This window comes from Talpa occidentalis, unplaced genomic scaffold, assembly GCF_014898055.3.
Source record: "Talpa occidentalis isolate TD23 unplaced genomic scaffold, MPIMG_talOcc4v2.1 talOcc4.4, whole genome shotgun sequence".
Classification (NCBI taxonomy): Eukaryota; Metazoa; Chordata; class Mammalia; order Eulipotyphla; family Talpidae; genus Talpa; species Talpa occidentalis.
Genome location: NW_023604295.1, coordinates 98,334,617 through 98,358,449, shown reverse-complemented (window position 1 = coordinate 98,358,449; position 23,833 = coordinate 98,334,617). Strand labels below are relative to the sequence as shown.

Genomic DNA, 23,833 nt, shown 5'->3' with positions numbered 1-23,833 from the left:
CAGTGTCTGGCTGTCCCTTCCTAGTACTCTTTTGTCAAGCTGTTGTTCTAGACTTTTTCATCTTTTCTTGCCTCTATTCTTTCCTTTCTTTTCATCCCCTTCTCTTTTTCTCTTTCTCATCAATCCCAACTCTGCACAGGTATCCCATCTTTTCTAGGTATATCCAGCCCAGAGGCAGCAGTGCAAGCATCTGTTCCCATTCATTCATTACTAGCATATTTTCTTTACATCCTTCATCATAGTTATAACTGCTTTAAACTCTTTGTGTGCTAATTCCAACATGTGGGTCTCTACTAATTGTCTTCTCTTATGAATTGATCATGTGTTCCAGTTCTTCATATATTGAGTAAATTTTTTTATTGTATCCTGTACATTGTGGTTGTAATCTTGTGGAAGCACTGGTCTTTGTTATAGTCATGGAAAATGTTGATTTTTTTAATTTGTTTTTGCTGGTAATTAACTTGACTGGACTCAAACTGCAACACACATGTTGGCTGAGTTCTTTTATCCCTAGCTGGGCAGCTTATAGTCTGCTCCAGTGATCTGACAGAGTTTGGGTATAGAATTCAGATTCCCCTCCAACTTTCCAGCATCTAAGGTTTCCCTGAATTTGTCCTCTGGTTTGTTTTGTTTTTAAAGATTCATTTATTTATGCATACAAGAACTGGGGTACAGGTCAGAGGTGTGGGGGGATGAGAGGATTCACCAGAGACAGAGTGGGGAACAGAACAGGCAGATTTGCTGAAATACACTGCTGAGGGGAGCAGTGGGCGAGACAGGAGAGGTCTGCTCTGCCATGTGGGTAGCTCCCTGGCCGGGGATGGAACTTGTGCTGCAGTGGATGCGGACAGCTTCATAGTGCTGCGTCTTAACCCCTTGTGCCACCAGGGAGGCCCTATCCTCTGCTTCTTTAAGCCAGGAAAACAATGGGTTTTCTATATGAGCTTTAGTTATCTCCCACAGTGCTTGCTGCTCAATGTTTTCTCAGCTGACTTCAAATTGTTTTCAAGTAAAAATCATAAAAACATGCCCCATCCTTTCTTTCAAATGTTAACTCCCTTTCAGAATCTACCTGTTTTTATTCATACTTTAGTGCCTATTGATAGTTGTCTTTTTTAAATTTTTTGCCCACAGTTAATAATAGTTATTGGCACTGGGAGGTTTGTTTCAATAGGGGTTTAGTTTGCCAGAAAGTAGAACTCCTGTTTTTCTATTTTGCCATTTTTTAGAGTGTGGTCTTCTTTTTCAAGATTGTCTCATTGTTGCAAGATGACTGCTGCAGTTCAAGCTATCATGTTTAACATTCCAGGCTGGAAAAAAGAAGGGTAAAGGAAAAGCAGGAGGTGCTTTCCAGCTATGTCAGCCATCCTTTCAAGGGTTTTCCCATAATTATCACCTAACAACTTCTACCATCATTCAGAATTTAATTTTAAAGTTATAAGTGAATATAATCATTAAGGTGGGCACATTTCTATTAATACATGTTAACTGCTTAATAAGTCAACTCCCAGAACACAGGAAACACTCCATAAATGTTGGTTTTAGCCTTGCTATAAGTTTCATAGTAGATGTCAGCCTAGAGAATGATGGAAATCCTGAAGAGAGATGGCTGTCCCAGTTGGGAATAAAGTGGTGAGCCAAAGCCGAGAAAAACATTAACCAGGCAGTCCCTGGTTAAAAACATTAACCAAGCAGGAGGAACTTGACAGGGTAAAGGCTTGACACTCAGCCCATCGTGTGAAGGGACAACTAATATTCCACATAAAGCACAGACTGCTGAGTGAAGAGGTGTGAGAGGCAGTCAACGCTAGGACCAATGTCCAAAAAAGTGCCCAGCACATAGTGGGAGACAATGCGTGGTCAGTAGCAGTTAAGTTGAAGCAACCCTTCTGCACGCATGCATGCACTCATGCACCTAAGTATTTTTTTAATTAAATTGCTCCTATTTCTTTTCTTTTTTTAAAATTTATTTATACAAGAACTGGGGTACAGGCCAGATGCGTGGGAGGGTGAGAGGATTCACCAGAGACAGAGCGGGGAACAGAACAGGCAGACTAATGAAGCACACTGCTGAGGGGATCAGCGGGCACGGCAGGAGAGGTCTGTTGCACCATGTAGGATTCTTGCTGGCTGGCTGGGATCGAACCCACGCTGCAGAGGCTGTGGACAGCTTTATAAGTGTGGCGCTCAACCCACTGCGCCACCAGGGAGGCCCCACATATGTATTTGCATGTGCCCACCTGAGATTTACTTAACCCCCTGGGCTCCTGTGGGAGGGAAGCCTGGTAGGACGGAAGGAAGCAAGCCCTGGGCCCCAAGCAGTGCAGACCTACCCCTCTCTAGGGTTCAGGGCAAAGATGCAGCATGGTGGGTCAGATGCTTGCTGTGACCCTCTGAGTGATCCGGACCTCCCCACCCACCATAACTCTTCCAAGATAGGTGCTTTCAGAAACATACTTGACAAGCTTGGTCCAACCAAAAACAAGAGCTCATAATGTGAAGTGTGGGCTACCTGGGACCTTTTCTAACCTTCTCTTTCCCCCGTCACATCAGCCTCGGTCTGATCCCCAAACATCCATATCTCCTCGGGTATGGACATGGAAGGAGTGGATGCACCTATGTACCAGGTGTGCTTGGTTCTATGGGTTTCCTTTCCACTTCTTCCCCTTAGCTTGAGGGCAAAACACCCCAAGTGTCAGTCACACATTTTCTTCTCCTGTCTGATTCTCTTCTGAAAGGTGCTCACATTTTCTGTGTTTCTCTTGACCCTTCTCTGCAGTATTTTGCTCAATTCAGTTCAGTCAAGTTCACATTTATTGCATACCTATGAGGTGCCAGCGCCCTATCCTGGCATACGTGTGTGTATGTGTGTGTGTGTGTTGTAAGGTGAGTATGTGATACTAGAAAATAATTAATCTACTTTGTCTTCCCTTTTACTGTGGAGAAATATTCTGTTATGGCTAAACTGCAGTTTGGGCCAATCTTTTACTTGTGGGTATTTAGGCTGTTTCTGGGTCTTTGATAATCACCTGCCACTGTATTTTGCCTGGAGGTGCCCCCTTGGCCCACACCTGCACATGGGTGGATGATTCTAAGGGCCTATCAGTGAGAGCAATTGCCAGGGCCGTCATTGGCAAGCTGCCCTCTGGAGAACGGCACCAACTTACAGTCATGTACAATTGAGCTGTGACCATCCCATCTATTTCCCCATATTCTTGTTAACACTTGACCTCACCATACATTTAAAATGTTGTCAAACAAGTGGTAGTTCTAGAAAAGGAGAAGGAAAACAGATGGGAAGAGTTCATCAAATAAATCCTAAGTCACCAGAGTTAAAGGCCTACCAGGCACGCACCACAATGGATAGAAAGAGATCCACAGCCAGGCTCATTGCTGCAGGACAAAGAGACGATCCTAAGAGCAAGTACAAATTATCAGGAACTGGGATAGCGTCTGACTTCTAAATGGCAACCCTAGAAATAGGAAGACAATGCCTTCCATTCCTGGGGGAAAATTATTTCTAACCTAGAATTTTATACACAGCCCTGACATTAATCTAGTGGAGTAGAATGAAGATATTTTCAAATATGCAATTCTCAAAATACTTACCACCACTTGACCTTTCTCAGACAACTACTGGAGTATGTGTTTCACTAGAACAAGTTATTAAATCAAGAAAGAGGAAGTCATGAGGTCTAGGAAACAGGGAATCAACCCAAGACAGAAAATGAGGTAATCTCCAAAATGATGGAGAAGGGAAATTCTAAGATAATAGACATGTAACCAGCCTAGAGACCATATAATCAAGATTGGAGCATGCTTTTATTGAAGCATGTACCTTTGATAAAAGTAGAACTAACTAAAAACCAATATCATCACAAGAAAGAAGATGTCAGAATTATGTTCTTATGTGCTTGCCCCCTGCAATCCTTGTTCTCTTGAGGAGACTCTCAGCTCGCCAAGGTCAGGGCTACCCATGTTTTGCTTAATTTTAAAATATTTTCTTAAATTCCACTTTCAAATTCCAATTGATTTGGAAGTTTTACTCACACTGTAGTGGTTGCTCTTAATGTTTGAAATGTACCTTTAATGCTTAAAAGTAATCATTCTCCTTCCATCTTCCATGGCTTACTTACTATTTTTGTCCACTAACTTAGTTCCAAGTGATTATTTGATTATTTTTATCCCAATATGATCAGTTATAATCATTTAGTAGAACTGACACTTGTTTACCGCTTACATGTTTACTATTTTCTTTGTTCACAGTTCCTCTTTGTATCAAAATCTCATTTTGGAACCATTTTCGTTCTTCTTTTGGTCCTTTAATGAAGGCATGTGGCAGTAAACTCAGTTCTTTGAGAAACAATTCCTCTTATTTTTCTCCCTTCAGCTTTATTGAAGTACGATTGATGCCTAAGATTGTATATATTTAAGATTATAACCTGATTATTTGATATAGACATACATTGTGAAATATTCAACACAATTGGCTAATTAGCACACCCACAGCCTCACATAGTTACTCTTTGTGTATGTGTGTGGTGATACCACTTAAAATTTATCTTCTTAGCAAATTTCAAGTATGCAATACTGTTAACTATAGCCATACTGCTGTATATTAAAATCTCCAATATAATTGAATTACTGAAACTTTGTATACCTTGACCAAATTTTTCCCATTTCTCTGTCCAGCCTGCAGTGACTACAAATTTACTGTTTCTATGAGTTTGATTGCTTTAAGTGAGGATATTGACTGGGGGTATTGTGACTGATTGTGAGATTGTGCAATATTTGTCTTTCTGCCTATAGGTTTTTTCACTCAGAATAATGCCCTTTAAGTTCATCGTTATGTCACATATGACAGGATTTTCTTATTTTTTAAAGCTGAATAATATTCCATCGCATATATGTATGATGTCTACAATTATAATATATCTGATATATATCATATTTTTATCTGTTCATCTCCTGACAGTATTGTCCCTTATAGCTGAGTGAGCATTAAGTTGAGTTTTAAACATTAAGAAGTTATTTGAGCCTTAAGATGTTATTCTGTTGTCTTCTGGCTCCCATTATTGTGGTTGTCTGTTTGTTGGTCTTTTATTCATGAACTGTCTTTTCCCTGTAATATTTAAAAAAGATCTTTCCTGTGTCTTCTGCAATTTCACTATGATGTGTCTACATGTGAATTCATTTTTACTTATCCTGTTTGGATTTCTTGTGATCCATGAATCAGATAGTTCAAGTCTTTGTCAATTTTGAAAGATTCTCAGCCATTTTTTCTTCAAGATTTCCTGTCCCTAAATTAAGAGTTTCTTCAGGAACTCTAGTTAAATATAGATTTCGTTCTATTCTCCCTGTCTCTTGATGTCTCACATTTTTCATCTCTTTATCTCTGGGCCATACCATAAGTAGTTTCTTTAGCTCTGTCCTCCTGCTTAAAAATTCTCTGTTCAATTGTTTAACTAATTGCATTGGGTTTAAATTTCAATGATTTTAGTTTCCATTTCAAGAAATTTCATTAGCTTATTTATCAAATAAGCTTAGTCATATTTAATCGCCTCTGTTCTTTGCTTGAGTTTTTATATCCCTGTTTTACTTTGTTATCCATTTTAAATGTAATTATTTCTTATATTGTACCTAATTATTCCATGTCTCAAGTCCCCCTGGGAATAATTCTACTATTGGATTTGTAATTGTGAGATCTATTTGACTCCTTTTAGTCTGTGGGGAACCTGAGGACATGGCTTGAAGGTGTTCTCCAGGTGTTTGCCTCTGTCAGGTGTCACAGAACACTGGTGAGCTGGGAACAGCTTTCATTTCTTCATTTGGGGTTCCCAAACATACTTACCCTGCTTGGATTTACAGCTAGCATGATTTTGATCCAGTCCTCCAAAGTGCTGGGCTATGGTTACAAATTGTCAGCAGAGTCTTTACTTTATTTTCCTTGCCACACTTGAATCTGAACCTAAGATCAGATCTTGAGTCTCAGACTATTGAGTTATCTTGTTTCCCTTTGAAGGTGCACAGATTTCCCCGCAGCCCATCCTTTCACTGAGGGTGTAACCCTTCATTGGTTCAGCTTCTGTGTATGGCTGTGGAGCAGGGGGCAGGGAGTCCAGTCACACTCAATGCCCAAAGCCTTGTCTCCTCAGTTGCCAATAAACCCCAGGACTCCAGTGTTCTGGTGGCAGCAATGCCTGGAAGCTGCCCTGGTACAGTGCTGGCTCCACAGACTAGAGTCCTGTCTCCTCTTCTTCTCTGATATTGGGGGAATCTTGTTATACTCCAAGTTCAGTTCTGCCTTTAAAAAGATTGTTTGATGTGTTTCACTTGTTATTTTAAAAAACAAACTAATAAACAGTTTGTTTCTTAGAATATTCACAACATTGCGTGGAGTAGAAGTCTCTATCAGGATTTCCGAGCATGAGTAGGGGTTCACATTGCATCTGTAATTGTTTCATGTTGTAAACACATTACTCAGCCTATTTTAGCTCTGTAAACTCCTCAGACTTGGTTCCGGGTTCCATGCTGAGCACGGCTTCCCACTACAGTGTCCCACCCATGCAGACTCACCCAGGCTTCTCTTCCTGCATTTCCACTGTTCACTCTCACAGGTGATGGTAAGTGCAGCCCCTGATCTCAGGGACGTGTCCTTACAGCCTGCCCAGCTGGCAAGCTCCTGCACTTGCTCTGCCCCCTCCATCTCTCTGATATGTGGGCCTTGGTTTCAGTACACTGTGTCCTTGCTGGAGGCCTGCCCTACCCCCTTCCACACCTGGGACCCAGGCCAGAGCCTGCCCAGAACTTGTGATTTGTTCTTGGGGTTGTTCTTTTTTTGGAATTCTTCTAGAAAAGACACCTGTTCATTTTCTATTGCCTGTTGAAACTATAATGTGAATGAGCTTACCTGACACTATCAGAATAATAGCCAGCACTTTCTGGGTTTCCACAGTGCATTCATTGATTTTCATTGAGACTGAACTGAGATCAGAGATGAGAAATTTCATGCTATAACTCAAGATACAATTGGGAGTTTTAGGCTGGCCAGGAAGCTACGGAGATGGTGTGCAAGGTGTGACAGGGTTTATGAAGGCTCTGAGAGCTTGGAAAAGAAAGTCATCAGTGGCAAGGAAGGGGAACAGATAGACACTCATCAGTCAGTCAGTCAGTCAGTCAACAAACACTCCCTGAGCACCTACAGAGTGCCAGGCTTCAGGCTGGGTGCTGAGGACACAGGTGAGAATGAGGACTGACCTGAGGAAGCTAGAAGAGCCCAGCATGAGGTAAATCTCTGCATATCACCCAAGATTCATCTATCCTAGTCCTTCACTGCATAGAGGAATTAACAGAGATCCAGAGAGGGAGGGAACAGACTCAGGGGTTCACAGCAAGTACTTTCATCACAGAGATGGTGTGGGCAGCCATGAAAGAGTATCTGAGGGGAAGGAGATCCTGCATCTCTCCAGTCCCTTGAAAGTCACCTCGCCGCAGGTCAGGTATAGAGGTTTAGAGTCAGCTCCATTCTTTGCTACCCCGTGGTCCTCTGCAGTTCCTATAGGCTGCTGGGGCTGGGGTTGTCTGGGATCCCTCCACCTGCCCTCAGTCCCAAGTAAGGAAGGCCACTGGCTGAGAAGATTCTGCTGCGCTGTGAGGACGGGGTGGGGGTGGGGTGAGGGCTTCCTCTCCCATCCCATCAGAGACCCATGGGACAGAGCCATCCTTATCAGACCCCAGCTGTGGCTGCCTTGGGGTTGCTGGGAGGTGCTGGGGCTTTGAACGAGGCTCAGGACGAGCTGACACAGCCCAGAAGAGATAATTTCAATCTGCAACCTCCAGATTGAGGAAGAAATGTAAACACAGGCTGCTGAGCCAGCAACCGTGGGGGTGGGGTGGGGTGGGTAATGGGCATCTTGTGGGCTAGCCCTGCCTACTTTGAGGGCACTTAGGGTTGATTTCCTGTGATCTGGTCCTTCACAGACATGTGAGGGAGTCGCTGCTTTGGCTGCGGGGTCCCTGCAGGCCAATGTGCTCTCTGTGAGGCTAACTGGGGACATGGCCTGAGCAGTTAACGGGGAGGTGAGCTGTGGTGAGAGGTGCAGGCCAACACCAGGCAGGGCTCCATCCAGCTCTGCTCCATCTCACAACCACTGTGGGACACCCTTCAACAAGGGCACCTGATTTCTCTATACCTCAGTCTCTTCATCTGTAAAATGGGGATTGTGATAGAACTAGCTTCACAGGGATGCTTGGTCTTTACTCATTCTACAAATATTTATTAAGTGTCATTAACTTTTGGGACCATTCAGGGCATGGAGAATATAGCATTGAACAAGCACAAAGAGCTGGGAGTGAGGATTCAATGAGACGATGGGACTAAAATTCTTAGCGCTGGCCCTGGCACAGAAAAATGCCCAGTAGATGATGGTTATTTGGGTGGGTGGTTGCTATTTTTGTTAATTAATTTGATCCAGTGCAGCCAGGTCCATCTCCTATCCTCCTTACCCTCCTTCACATGGCTAACTTACGCTCAGCCTTCTGTGTATAGATATTTCCTCCTACATGAAGCCTACCCTGATTTCCTGAGGCTGGACTATCCTTCTCTCATGTACCCCCTCGCCATTACCCCACTTCTTCCCATGCTTCATTATTGCATTTATCACAGACTACTGTCACCCTTAGTGATAGCGGTTTCCCCATCTGTGCCCTGACCTGGCTATGTGACTCTCATGGCAGGGCTGGGCCTGCTTCACCTCTTATTCCCCAAGGCCTGGCACACTGTAGATGTTTGTTGAATTGAGTGAATGAGTGTGATTCCTCACCATATCCCCCACTCTTAGGCACTTTGGGAAGAAACTTCTTAGCCCATGACTGAGACTCACGTAGGGGGCTATCACAGATCAGCCCTGTAGACGTGTGCGTGTGTGCAGAAGGAGACTATGGGTGAGTGATAACAATCACTGACTTTTCTTGAATGCTCACTTACTTTTATAGTGTTAGGAGTTCTTTAGGTAGATTAATCTTCAGCACACTCTTATGAGATACTATTTTCACCATTTTGCACATGAGAAAATGGAGGTGCAGAGTGGTTAAATATCTTGCCCAAGGTCACCAGCTAGTAAGTGTGGGTGGGGTTACTGAACCCCAGTGGAGCACCTCCAGAGCCCCTGTTCCTGGGTCCTCACCCTACTATCTCCCCTGCCTGTGCGTTATGTCTGTTTGTGTGGCCAAGTAAGCAGGCTGTGGCTTGTGGCAAGTATATTGTGAGTAGCTCCTGTCATCCTGCTTGTGTGCTGCCTAGGAACAGGTTTCATTGCTGGAGGTGGCGGCAAGGTCAGAAAAGCCATCTGCTTCCCTCTGGGGGAACTTGGTGAATGCATGGGAGCCCTGAAGCCTGGAAAGATGGGGACTGCTTTGGGTCTGAGAGGCCAGGCATAGCTTGTTAATTTACCGGCCACTTTTAACATTTTGGGAATTAGTGTATCTCCAGAGACCCCAAATCTGCTTAGTGACTTTCACCAGTTCTTCAAACTTTTGATTCTGTTTCCTTCCCCCAGTGTTTGGTCAAAATGATTCTTAGGAAATTGGTGAATACCTTTTGGTCAGAGGAGAGGAGTCTCTGTGTCTTTTGGGTCCCTATTTGGGTGCACAACTGTGTTACACTCAGCAGCTCCTCCGTGTGTGCTTGGCTGACCTCATTACTCAGAAATCAAGAATCTCCACTGATGCAGATGGTCACTTATTCATTCAACCAACAGTTCCCAAGAACCTACTCTGCATCAAGCGTTGTGCTGGGCATTAGGGATGAAATGGAGAAGGAGACTGAGGTCCTGACCTTGGTTGCTGACAGTTTAATGGAAGAGTCAGGCCAGGAAATAGATGATGACAGCCCAGGCTGGGGAGGACTCTACTGGAGGGGCACACAGAGGGCATAGCATAGAGCAACTCCAAATGTAGCCAGGAGAGAGGAAGCCTGGGGAAAGTTTCCTGGAGAAGGGCATAACTGAGCTGAGTTTTGAAGGATGCCTATAAGATAATTAGGGGAAGAAGTTAGGGGAGTGCTTTAATGAATTGTAGATAGAATAAATGCCTGGTAAGGGGAGCATATCCAGGGTGTCCAGGAAATATCAGGTAATTTGGTTTGGGTGGGGAGTCACACGTGTTCCTGTGTGCATGTTTATGTTGGGGGGTGTGTGTGTGCTTGTGTAGGTCAGTGTGTGTATTTGAATTTGTGTATTGGAAAAGGCAGTGACTAAAGAATTGCATTGATAATTACTATTTTCATCAAGTGTAATGTACAGAAAACATTCAGTCATTCACATTTTAGTGTGAACAAGTTTACATATTTCTTTCTTAAAGAAGCTTGCACCCTTGAGAGAGAATGGGGGCTGAAAGACAGGGCTGGCCACCCTGTTCACAATTAGTCATGCCCTCTGCTCTGTCACATTCCATGCTACTCTCACAACCCTCCTGGAAACTGTTGATATTTTCAGCCTGTGTTCCCTCTGAGGTGTAATAATCTTGTTGTCTGCCCTGCACTGCAGGAAGCTGAGAAACCTGATACTTGTCCCACACTCACCTCTGGCTAACCCTGTAGGGAAGAAGAGACCTCCTCATAGAGAGGCCTGGCTCAGGCTGGCCCCAAGGGTCCAGGGCCTGTCTCTTGGGAGTGAGGGGAGGGCTGGGTAGGTTGCCGGCCAGACCACCTGGGTCTGCTCCCTTTCCCTGCATCCATGCCGTGCCAGGCTCCCAGCTGTGATACCCTCTCTTTGACAGATTAAAACAATAGGTCACCTCCTCCAGAAGGGACTCCAGTAACTCAAAACATGTGGGCTGTATGGACATGAGTCTGTGTGTGTGTTTGTGTGTTTGTGTGTGTGTGTGATAGAAAGCACACTTTTGCAGGGAGAGAAGGCACATGGAAGAGTCACTGTCTCAGTAGTGTAGGTCCTGCCTGTAGAGGGCCTCAAGGTGGATTTTTGATGGGCTTGCCAGCTGAGCGATAGAGTCTAGACCTTCTACTCACTGACTGCTTGATTGACTAGCTAACAGCCTGATTGACCCAGCTTTGGAACAATACTGGTGGACCAGCTGCCGGCTGGCTCATCTCTTGGAAACTTGAAGGGGTGCACAGCTTCCTTGAAGGTAGTGGAAACGGAACTTCTCCAAAATGGGACTGTCTTTAGCTGGATCTGATGATTTGAGCTCCTCTGCCAAGGCAGAGCCAACATTCTGAGGGTGGTGGGGCTCACAGCTGACACCTGAGCTGCTGAGGGCAGGGCCCTAGAGGGTGAGGACTGTGGACAACATGTTCCAGGCCAGGTGGGTTGGTCACTTGCTGGGGACATAGTGGGATTGTCAGGAAGAATTATAACAGATCCATTAAGAAACGGTGCTTTGTTCTCATTTTTATAGGACACCTGTGCAGACATTGTCCCTTTTGACCTTAGAATAAGCCCTGGTTGAATTAAATGATTCTAAGAGGGAAACGATCCAGGTCACAACCTGGTGAAGGCTGGTGAAGGCTAGACCTAAACACATTCCCACCCCATCTTTGCTTGTAAGGGCCATCTGTAAGCTGCTGGGGTTGAAAACCTGGCTGCATACTTTTATGCTGTACCATGTATATGCAGAGAAAATTTGGGCAAATTTCTTAACTTCTCTGTGCCTCAGTTTCCTCATTTGTCAGTTGGTGGTAGGTTTGCTGGATTCAGCCAGGATTGTGGGAGAACACATTGTGGGCAGATGTGAACTGGATTCCCACAGCCTTGAACTGAGGGGTGCAATAGTTGGACCCCATGGGCTCCCCAGGTTCCCCTCCTTTTTCAGTCCCAAGAGATAACTGAGACACTGAACTTCACTAGCCACTTCTGCAGAGTCACTAACCTGACAGGAACATGGAAACACTGAGTAGTTGACTCATGAGTGGAAGCTGGGGGTGGTGGTTAAGGGGGCTGTTCAGACCACTTGGCCTTGAAGGGTCAAGAGTCATCAGGGAAGGTTGTTTTGGAGAGATGGACTTAGTGTAGTTTACAGTAAAAGAATATTCTTTTGGGGTCTCCCTGGTGGCTCAGTGGGTTGAGCGCCGTGCTGTGAAGCTGTCTGCAGCTTCTGCAGCACAGGTTCTATTCCCGGCTGGCCAGGGAGCAACCCACATGGCACGACAGACCTCTCCTGTTGCGCCTGCTGCTCCCCTCAGCAGTGTCTTTGGCCTGTCTGCCTGTTCTCTCACCCCGCTGTGCCTCTGGCCTGTACCCCAGTTCTTGTATGCATAAATAAATCTTTAAAAAAAAGAATATTCTTTCATAATTCTGTGGTGGGGAGTGGGGTTTCAGATCATGAGTGGTCTATGAATGGGTAGCCATACATCCTGGGGGTCAGAACAGTCCTGGGGGTTAGACTTACTATTGGCAGTGCCCCCTTTCATTGTTAAAAGTGTTCTGGTTTGGATGATAAATTTTGTAGTCACTCCATTCTGAACCACAGGTCAGACTTGTTCCAGTAGAATTGGCTTCACCCTGGGTATGAAAATGTGCTAGGCAAGGCCCTCTTTTTCCTGGTGATACTGGCTATTCTGGGGGTAACAGGACTCAGGCTGGGTGGGGCAGGTCCAGAGACTTCTATGCATGAGTACAACACTTGGGAGCCTGGGCAGTAAGCCCCTCAACCTGGAGGGTGGGTGAGTGGGTTGACAGGGGGCAGCCTTGACTTTGGTCCAGCTGGCAGCATGGAGGCCTGGGCCGGTAGCCAGAGACCTGTGCTTCTTTGTCACCTGGATAGGAGTTGGGGTGGGTGATTTTAGCTAAAAGAGATATGAGATATTGGTCTGGCTGAACTTTTTAATTTTCTTAATAATGATAATAGCAATCAAGACTACCTTTAAGCAAGTCCCAAGTGTTAGGTATGTATGTACAACACACACCAACACTACTTAAGATAGTCCAGTGATCAGTGATATGAGATGAGACAAGGGAAGTGACGTTCTTACAAGTGGCAAGATTCAGACCCAGGTCCATTTGACCGCAGAACCAGTATCCTTTGCCGTTCTGCCCAACATTCTCTGTGCATCGGATCGGGCATGCCCCGCCCCTCAGCTCTGGTCAGGAGGCAGGGGAGGACAGACTTGAAGGGGACCTTTCTGTTCCTGTCTGTCCCTTGCTCTAGCTCTGCCAGGAAAAGGCCAAGCTCCAGGCTACGTGAGGAGTTCCTATGCTGTCTTTCATCCGGTGCCGCAGTTATTTGTTCAGCATGCAGTGCAAATTTCCCTGTCTCAAGACATGGAATCTGGTACAGCTTTGCCTGGATCAATGTCCAACCTCTTTCAAGTTCTGGAGAAAGTTACTCCTCTCCAAAGTTCAGACCTGCCAGACTCAATAACTCTACAAAAATGCTTGGATGAAAATTGCTCCAAGCAATCCCAGCGGAAAGCCAGCACCTCACCCCTCGTTTAAAGTTATGATCCTTATCATAATTAATTCAATAAAGAAGTAATGTGCTTCAACCTAGGCAGAGAGAATAATTTTCTGTCCTGACTGGTATAAACTTTCAACTCGGGACATTTAAACTCGGGGTCTGAGCTCTCACGGCAAGTAATAAATTGCAGACCCAGGCAGGGCCGCAGAACCTCGGTTTAAACTGCGGTAAATAGGCTGCTATTGAAGAGAGGAAGATTTGGATTCGGGTGGGCAGCTCCAATAAATAGCGGAGTGTTGTTTATAAACCCTGCCGTCGCGCTGGCCTCTGCCTTGAGACAGGCAGTAGCATTTGCTTGTTGAAAGCACCAGAGCGTTTGATCCTCGTGCTGGGAGGACCCACGTTGAGTTTTGAATCCATTTCCTTCCGCAATTGAAAAGTGGGATTAGCCTGGCTTCCTAACAGACTAACACGTTCTCAAGTGGAGAGACTGACTTGAAGATCAAGCCAGCCCATCCCAGAGTTACATTTCTTGTACTTTCCTGGGAGGTTGCAATGATTCAAGTTCGCGATTCAAGTTCTGAACAAGTTCAGAGTAATGAGGCTCCCATGCTGTCCCAGAAGTGCATTAGATTTACAGAAATTACAAGTCGAGCCATCAAAGTCTTTGGAAACAAGTAAGAATAGAAGGAAAGTCAATTTCAATCAAAACAGCGTTCAGATCGCCTATTATGGAAAGAGGTGACTTCAACATCCATTGTTTTCTGAAAATAATTCAATGATAGAGAGGCAGGGTTCTTTAAAGTGATTAAATTTGGGGCCATCAAGGCAGCTGTCAGACGCATATTCTTTCGTTTCTGGCTAAAGATTTTGGATACCTCCTTTGTGACCTGACAGCAAGTACGCATTCCAAAGCTCAAGAGGGCCTTTCTCCTCAACTTCGTGGGCTTGAAAACAATTGCGTTATCGCCCACATTCTGTTTGGTGGGCCTTGGCTCCGGCTCCGCAGAGATGCTCGGGGATGAGGCTCCCCGCATAACCATTCCAAGCCGCGCCCAGGCTTGCTCAGCGCTATATCCAAGACAAATAGCCGGTTCTGGAGAAGTGAATGAGCACACTCATGCATGTTAGCCATCAAAACACACAAAGTACACACACTGGCCGGCCCAACCTCTTCTTATACAGTAAGAAAAAAAAAATGTGAAGGACTGTCTCGGGGGAGGGAGCAGAAGCAGCCCTTGAAACCCAGATGGGGAGGAGAATCCTGGCAAGAGGATGGGACGGTGAAACCTGTCAGGTCTGGGTAGTGCTCCTGAAAGTCCTCTTCTGAGTGTAGAGAAATGTGGATAAATAATAATAAGAATTGTGATTTTTAATGCTGGGCACCCAATTAAAAAACAAAAAATAAAGAACAACAAGAGATAAGCACTCAAGTTTGCTTGGGGGCTAGTTCCAACACTACGGGTCCCACCCTGACTGTTCCTGGCTCATTTGGGGTCCAGCCCATCTGGGTGAGAGAGCCCATCTCTAGGTCCCCTACAGGCCTCCATGTCAGTGATGTCTGTGGCTTCTGTGTCTCTGACATTGTCTCCCTGTGAGTAGTGGCCTTGAAGACTTCCTGAGGCTTCTTCCCAGCGGATTCAAACAGACCTAATAATGTGGCTGAAACTGGGTACGAGAGGGTCCCCAGAATGAAAGTACAGGTTAGAGCAGCAACTGAAACCCACAAAACTGAGGCTCAGCTGCTTTCATGACACACACATTGGAGCCAGCATGTTTGACCAACGCTCTCAACCCCTGCCCGCGCCCCCTCCTACCCCCCAGTCCCTCTTGGATTGATTAAATTGGCTCAAGATGACACCAATAATTGGCTCAAGATGGGGCTTCGACAGGCCCAATGATCCATATCTTCACATTCCCTAAAATCAGTCCTTTCAGCTCTGTGTTGGATTTAGGATGGTTTACATTGGCTCCGTCACAAACATTTTAATAAAGTCCCAGAGAAACCGCAAACGGGTGACATCATTGGATGGTGTTAAAAAAAAAAAAAAGAGTCCTATTTTGTACGAGAGAGGCTGAGCCTTTCTAGTGTGAGCAGGGTCTGTCCTTTCTGCCTGGTCATTCAACAATCATCTGCTGTAATTAGGACCATGATATTTAAAACGGGGTGTGGTGGGGTGGGGGTGGCTTACAAAGGACATTAGCTAATAAGTCAAAAACAAGTATGAATATTTTGACATAAAGTAGCCAAGAAAATGAACAACTGGGGGGAGGTGTGCAGCCCCAGAGCTGAGGGGCTTGCAGCCTGGACTTTGGTAGAGGCACATAGAGCTTTACTGTAAGGACAGCCCTGGTCCCCTGTCCCAGAACATAGACAGGACAGCCGATCTGGTCCTGGAGCTGAGGACCCAAGGACTGGAAGGGGGACAGGGATTCTCACTAGGAGGACTGCTTGCTGAGGGCTAGGCTATAGGAAATTTTCATTTTCTTTATAATATTCTGTTTATTAACTCTGAACTTTCTATAAGGGCTTGTATTAGTTTTGTTATCAGGAAAAAATCAACAATGCCTTTTCAAAAATTAATGTAGCAATTTTGATTATGTCCAATGTTAATAATTACATATTAGACTGAAAATGTCCAATGAAATGCACTTTTAATATCATAGGTGGTTCTTTCTGGGTGGTAGGACTAAGAGAGTCTTTTGTGAATTATTTTTATAATAGTTGAATGCCAAACGAAACACTGAATCTTCAAGAAAATGAATTTGATTCCTTTGGACATGGATTGAGATATATATGTATATATAAAATATATAAAAATTTACAAGTTGCTCTTTTAGTTTTAGTGTATATTTTTAAAATACATTTCAGTTGCCTGATGATGAACTTATAAAAAGGAAGGTATTTTCACATGTGAGAAGTCAGCGTCCCTGCTGAGGAAGGTACCCACGCTGAGCTCGGCCATGTCAGGACCACACTGTCCGAGGTGAGTTGGTGTGCTGGGGGGCACCCGTCCTGTGTTGCTGCTCTCTCAGAAAGGGCTGGTGCATTTGATGTGTGGCTCCCTGTCAGCCTGCCTGGCTGAAGTCATGTCATAGATTTCCCAGAATAATCGATCCATTATGGCCATCACAATTAATTGACTTTTCTGTGACTCAGGGTCAACCTGATGCCAGAAACTACCTTGATCACTTTTTTTCATAAGTGATTTCGGGATTGTTTTGTTTCATTGCCTTTGTAAATGTATCCATAGTTTTATGGTTCACACTGAGAGGGGGATCCAGGGACCTTAGAGTCCATGTAAAAATGAAAGCGAAGGATGAAACACATGCATGCGTGCGTGCCTGCCTGTGTGTGTGACTCTATTTTTTATATTTCGGCAATGTATCTTTTAAAGGCTGGTTTTGGCCATGACTGCTTACTAATGCTGGGTCTCACCTCACTGAGGGGAATCAGGCTTGTAGGAAATACCTGTTGGTTTAACTAATATGAAAATTGGACCCTATTTCTTGTGCTAAACAAATGCCTTAAATTCATACCGTGTGCACTTCCTACTTTAGCTCCTGTTTGACCCCCAAATGTTGCTGTGTTTTTTTCCTTTTTCCCTCCCAGCCTAGTTTTTGTCTCTGAGAGAAACACAGGGAGAGGGCATGCAGGAATGAAACAGACAGGAGAGAAAATCCCTTTTTATTCCCCTGAGGGGTAGGGGTGTGACCTCTCCAAGATTCTCTTGTGTGTAAAATGGAAATAATATCCATTTCCCAGGGCCACATGCTGGGAGTCAAGCAGCCAGTGCAGACTCTGTTTTGGCCAGGTTGGTGGAGGTTGCTGAAGCTTGGAGGCAGAGGCTTTGTGGTAGAAGAGTTTTCGAAGAGGAGGAAGGAGATGGTGGTTTCTGTCACAGTCACTTCATTTTGGGAGAGTCACATGTTCTTTCTTGAACTCAGTTTTTCCACTGATAACACTTTGGAGACAAAGTGTGGAACTGTCAGAGTCTTGGTCAGGAGTCTGACTGCCCAGGTTCAGATCCTGGTCATGTGATATTAAATCACTTTACTGTATGTGCACATTTCCTACTCAGTAAAATGAGGGTTGTTTTGAAAACTTACGTGGGGATGTCCTTGGAGTCACACCCTTGTTGGTGGGATGAGGGTTGAGTGAGCGTCCACTTTGAATAATGATGGCTTATGGCTCTGTCGATTTTTCATTTCTGCTTCCTCTATCCTCAAATTTTCAGGAAAAAGCTGAGTTTTACTTTTATTCTTCAACTTTTAAGGTAACTGCAAACATATTGTTGAAGGAGAATGAAAGGTACTCCTCAGGCTTTAGTCTGCAATAACTTAAAGAAAGGGACCCAAAAAAAAAAAAAATACCCGAGGACCCAGCACAGCACTGTCTTGATTCTGTACAAATGTTCGCCTCCTTCAAAGAGGCAAGAAGGCAAGTCCTGCCAGATCTGATTGTGCAGACTTGGAGGATCTGATCGCCCGTCACTAAGGCTACTAATCAAATTTCCATCCAATATGCTCACGCAGGATTTCCTGATCAAACACTTAAGCCTGTCCCTCTGCACCCCCATTAGCTAACATGTTTTATATGCAGAGGGGTCATCAAAAGTGTAATTGCCTTAAAGAAACTTAATCCCACATTCTTGTCAACTCGAAGATAGCTAATAATGCTTGCGAGCTGATATTTTTCCAACATCAAGAGTGCACCAGAAATTAGGATCTTGCTCTTAATCTTCCTCATAGCAGATGTTGAAACCTATGTGGACTGATATCTCTCACAGGCCAGGTAGAAAAGATGAGTTTTCTCCGAAATTAGTTGGTTTTTCTGCACGTTGCTACCCTCGGTGATGCTAGGAGACAGGAACGGACTGTGCAGATCCAAGCCCAATGGTTCTGAAGAGCTGACGGAGTGTCATTCTGACCTCCAAGTTCAAACCTGGCTTATGAATGTTTATGAGGATATTGCTTCCATTTACATTCATATTAATTTGATCAGCTAACATTTTAGAGTGTTTGCTAGCTGTCTCATGAGAAAGTACCTCACAAAGTGAAAGTACAGCACAAGAAAGGGATTATTATGTGAGCATTGGGTTTAATGTTAGCTATTGTGTTTAATAAAGGTCGTTAAACACACAATGTAATATCAATATTTTTCCATACATACAATGATCATACTCTATACATGTTCTGCCTGACATTTCAGTATGTAGCATGCTTTATGGCTGTTAATATTCTGGCTTGGTCAGTTTATGAGGGAATGGCTTCCTTGAAAACAGATTATTTTTAAGCTCTTGTTACACAAAGGTGTTTCTCATGGTTGAGACAATTTGTATCCATTTCAAATAATTACTAACCGAAATGTTTAAGGCTGTCTCTTCTGTGTTTTCCCCTCTTTCTTTGACAAATTGAAACTGGTTTTGGTCGGAGAGGTTGTCCTATCCGTGTGCAGAAGTGCATGTCTGCATGTACGCATGTGTTCACACACACACAGATCCTCATGGACACACCAACAATGCCTCATTGGGACTTGTGGTTTGAATGAGAAAAGGCCCTAGTCAGGCTGAGACAAGCAGGTCAGGAAATTTAAACTGACTCTTCCAACCCCAGTCATCATCAGCAGGGTCTGAAAAGGCCAGTTTGTCAGAACTCCAGGATCCTTGGTGTCTGAGTGGCAAAACCGATTTGAGGTCCTGTCTGTTCTGTTCTAACATTTGCCCTGGACTCCACCCGGCACCAACTCTCCCCTGCTTCTGTGCATAGTGCCCCGTTTGCTCTTGACGGGGGTACAGGGTGAGTGTGATTACCCCTGACTCCACTTTGGGGTAAGGTCATAGGTCACCTGCATGGCCTTGTTTGAGTGCTTCAGGAGGACAAGGAAAATGTGTTCCTTGTGTTTCTAGGGGAGGACCTAGCCTGCCATGAGGGCCTTATAAAACAAGCCCTTATAACAAAGAGATGAATGAATGGTACAAGTTGTAGCTTTTGTGGAGGTTTAGGTAGAGATCCGTGAGGAATGGAGGGATCTCACTTCTTTTATTTATGGAGATTAAGCACCTCCCCAGATAAAACCCACCTCCAAAATCCATTCTCTGTCCACTAGTCAACTCTGTCCTCTCACCCCCCAAGGAAACACTGTACCCTGCAGGGAACACACGTGCATATGCTCACAGTCACACCTGCAGTGTACTTCAAAGACTGCATGCTCTGGAACTGTGCAGACAGAGGAGTAAGGACATTTTCCCTCTGTCCTGGATATTTCTGAATGGTCACCCCGAGAGGAAGCCCTCAGACATCACAGTATGTCTTAGATAACATGAGAAGGTGGTTTGGGAAAAGGGCTTTCTGAATTCCCATCAAGGCGTCCCTCCTAAGACCCGTAAGTACAGTCAAAATGGATAAATAAATTAGTCAAATAATAAAGAAATTGCAGGCTAAGTAAAATCAGGGTCCTGTTTTAAAAATTGTGGTTTTCTTTGATTTTTAATTTTTATTTTATATATTTTTTACATCATTTTTCGTTTTTGCAGCAACGTGGATGGAGCTGGAAGGGATCATGCTCAGTAAAATAAGTCAGAAAGAAAAAGAAAAATACCGAATGGTCTCACTCATAGCAGGAATCTAGAAAACCTAAATAAGGGATCAGGAAAAAGACTAATTATAATAAAGTAAAAATCAAAATCAACCGGCAACTATAAACCAGAGAAATTATGTGTGTGTTTTTTTTAAAGATTTATTTATTTATTTATACAAGTACTGGGTATGGTCAGAAGCACAGGAGGGTGAGAGAACCAGAGCCAGAGCGGGGAGCAGAGCAGGCAGAAGGACCGAAGTACACTGCTGAGGGGAGCAGTGGGCGGTAGGAGAGGTCTTTGTGCCATGTGGGACCCTTGCCCGGCAGACGGGGATCAAACCGCCGCTGCAGAGGCTGTGGGCAGCTTCACAACCCAGTGCTCAACTGCAGCGCCACCGGGGAGGCCCGTGTGTGTTTTTTAAATTGAGGTAACATTGTTATGCAACACTGTATATGATTCAGAGTTAGGTTCCAGGATCTTCAGGTGCATGTTACTACCCCACCCCTGCCACCAGGGCACCCACAGTCCTGTACCACAGTCCATTAGGCCCCCTCCACACTCTGCTTCCTATCTCCCCCCACCTCTGTAGTCTCAATTCTACAGTCAGATTTCTAGGAATTATTTTGATTTGGTTTCGTCTGTTTCTTTCTTTATTTATTTAAAGATTTATTTATTTATACAAGAACTTGGGTACAGGCCAGATTCTCAGGAGGGTGAGAGGATTCACCAGAGACAGAGTGGGGTACAGAACAGGCAGACTGACAAAATACACTGTTGAGGGGAGCAGCAGGCAAGGCAGGAGAGGTCTGCTGCACCATGTGGGACCCTCGCAGGCCGGCTGGGATTGAACCCCCGCTGCAGAGGCTGCGGACAGCTTCACAGTGCTGCGCTCAACCGCCTGCACCACCAGGGGAGGCCCTGTTCCTTTATTTTGTTTCTCTATATTCCAAAATCACTGTTCTTGCTGAACACCTTTATCTCTAAGAGAAATCTAGCCACCTTGTCTTTGTAACTGATTACTACCCTTAATCCTCTTCTGTGTACATCTCGAAGTGGCCTCTACTAACAAGTTTCGACATAGGGCATTTCATCCTATCTCACTTATTCAATACAGTTACTCTGCGTTTGTCAGACCCTATTTAGGAGCTCGGCACAGAGGTGAATAAGACATGGCCCAAGACCCCGAGGTTTTCCTGGGAGGCTCAAGTGCTTAGGCCTGCCTTGGGGTGAAAGGGTGATCAAGGTTTTTCCTTCATTTGGATTTGCAGCAAAGATGTGGCCATGCACTGAGCTACCAGAAGCAAGTAATTGTTCTCCAGTTTTCATTACAGAAGGGCATGTTTTTATTCTTCCACATAATCAGGTCTTAGAAGTGCGCTCATCTCTTCGTGGGTGGGAGAGTGGGAGAGAAATGGTTCATTTAAGGGTAATTTGGGCTGCTTGTGGAAAACTGGTTGTTACTTGATCAGACTGGATGATCCATGTCTGATGTGAGAATTTACTTAGCAATTTGAGTTTTGCTGATTTTTACAAAAAGTTACAGAACCATTGAATGCAAAAACTCATTTGATAGGATAATAGACCGTAAACTCAGAGAATATATGACTTGAACGGCACCTAAAGATTATGGACCAGCTTCTCCACTTGACAGAAGAGGACATTGAGGCCTGAGGGTAAAAAAAATAAAAAATAAAAAAAACTTGCAGAGTGAATCACCAGGCAGGAGATTATGAATGTTTCTATTACTGGGGCATTTTCCAACATTTTTATTGCCACAAATAGAATGGTCTCAGTTAGGCAGCCATGTAAATTGACACAGCTCAGGAAGTAATTTTAATGTCAAAAGAGTTTCACATATTTTTCAACTTTATTTTACAAAATGTGTCTGTTGTTCGGAAACATCCTCAAGTCTTCTAGTAGAAACATCTAGAAAGGACAATGGGAATATTTTCTATTTTCATGATGATGTCCGATATTTTACCTTTGGGAGATTTGTATTTAAACAAACTCAGCTTGCCAACTTTCCTTAAAGAAAAAGTCATTAAATTTCCAATGGGAAATTTGATCACAAATGAGAGATTTCAAATGAAAACAGCAAGGAATTCTGTAAAGGCATCTGATCCTGCATCGTACTTCCAAATCTTCTTTAAATCAGCTCTATGTCGAAAGGCTACATGGAAAGACCCTTTCTTTCTTTTGTCTGATACAGGAAAAATTGGAACAATATCGCTTCACTTAAGGATCCAGGCGATCATTTGTTTTCGTTCCAAGGAGAGGTTTTTTTTTTTTCTTTTTAAACTTTGGTCTGTAACTGCACATGTGTGACTTTAATCAGTTTCTCCCATAGCTTTATTGCCACTTAAGCTGTTCTCTACTTACTGACCTTTCCTCAAATCAGATGAGTGGATCTTGTCTATGATTGGGCATTAGGCTCCAACAGCAGAGAAACATCCTAGTTGAAGGTACATAACATTGTTTTTGTAGAAGAAAATAAAGGCTCTTCTGCAAAGGCAGCTGGAGAGCAAGATGAGTTCATTGCCCCAGTGCCTCCTGGGGCTGTTCCTTATCAAAGCATGTGATTCCATATCAAAAAAACGTGACCATGGAGAAACACTTAAAGACCCAGGACTCCATTAGAATCTCTTCCAGTTTCACCCATTGCTTTCTTCTGGGTTCTCAATGACCAAGATAATCCTTTACTAAGACTTGGAGCCTGAGTCTGTCCCCAAGGGAAATTCTCCTGGAGATGCTCTGCCTCTACTGGACTAATGTCATCTTCCACCCCAAGATCTGTCTTGCCTCTTGGTCCCTGCAGTGTTGTGTGTGTCTCTGGTGTGGGGATCAAATCAGGGATGGAGTAGGGGGGGCGGTGAAGGGAGGGGGCCAAGGTTTCAGTGTCATAGGCTGCCTGGGAACCAAAGACAGCCAAGATTGTAGCCAATTTGTGTGGCCATGTCAGATTGTTGCTTTGGGAATCTTGTTCCGACCCTTTCTGTACTCGTTTCATCAGCAAACATTTACAAATACCTACTGTGTGTCCGGTCCATGCCAGGAACCAGGCACCAAGGCATGAACCCCAGCGATTTGTCAGCAGTCTCAAATATGGAACAGCCGTCACAGAACTGAAGGGATGGGTTAGCTTCTTTAGGCTTGGAAATTGCTCAGTTCCGTCCTTGCTACAAAGCGATGCTCTTTTCGCCAAGTCTGCCTGAGGCGGAATGTTGGGATTCTTGAACCAGTTGAAAAGTAATAAGAAGGTTTCAGACAATAAGGACATTTAAAGCAGAAGCAAAACCATTAGTTAAGTGCAGGCACATTTTGTCAGAAATTTCTGCCTAACAGGAGGGGACATAATAGCAGTTGGGTGGGATGGAGACGAATCTAAATCTTTCTTTCCTGTGAGGAAAAATAAACCTGTGCTCTCCTCGCTTCTGCTTCTCTTCATCCCAGCCTGCCCCTCCCCTTCATTCTTTTTTTTCCTGCTGTGCTCCAGGAACAGAACCTCTGGAAGAGATACGTAGAAGCTGATTTTCCAGAAGGATTTTAAGCGTGCACTCCAAACAGAATCAGCCCAGGGTAACTGGGGCATCTTGAGTTTTGGCTTTCATCATCCTCCCCCAGTCCTTTCTGGGCTTTTCCCTCTCCACATTTCCTTCCTTCTCCCTCCCACTCTACCACTAAGTCCCCCTAACCCCCAGAAAACATACCTTTCAAGAATTTGGGAGCTTTTCTGCCTTTCTCTAACAGGAATTTGGATTTTTTTTTAATAGAGGCATGTTTTATTTATTTATTTATTTATTTGTTTGTTTGTTTTGTTTATACATGCACTGGGTACAGTC

At 44.3% G+C, this 23,833-nt stretch overlaps 1 long non-coding RNA gene across 1 annotated transcript in view; it reads left to right on the top strand.

Moving 5' to 3' along the window:
- Positions 1-16,311, top strand: part of LOC129146765 (uncharacterized) — a 130,187-nt gene extending 113,876 nt beyond the window's left edge. The window contains exon 3 of the long non-coding RNA XR_008553953.1: positions 16,286-16,311. This is a non-coding gene — a long non-coding RNA (uncharacterized LOC129146765). The remainder of the gene's footprint in view (positions 1-16,285) is intronic.
- Positions 16,312-23,833: the final 7,522 nt, after the last annotated feature.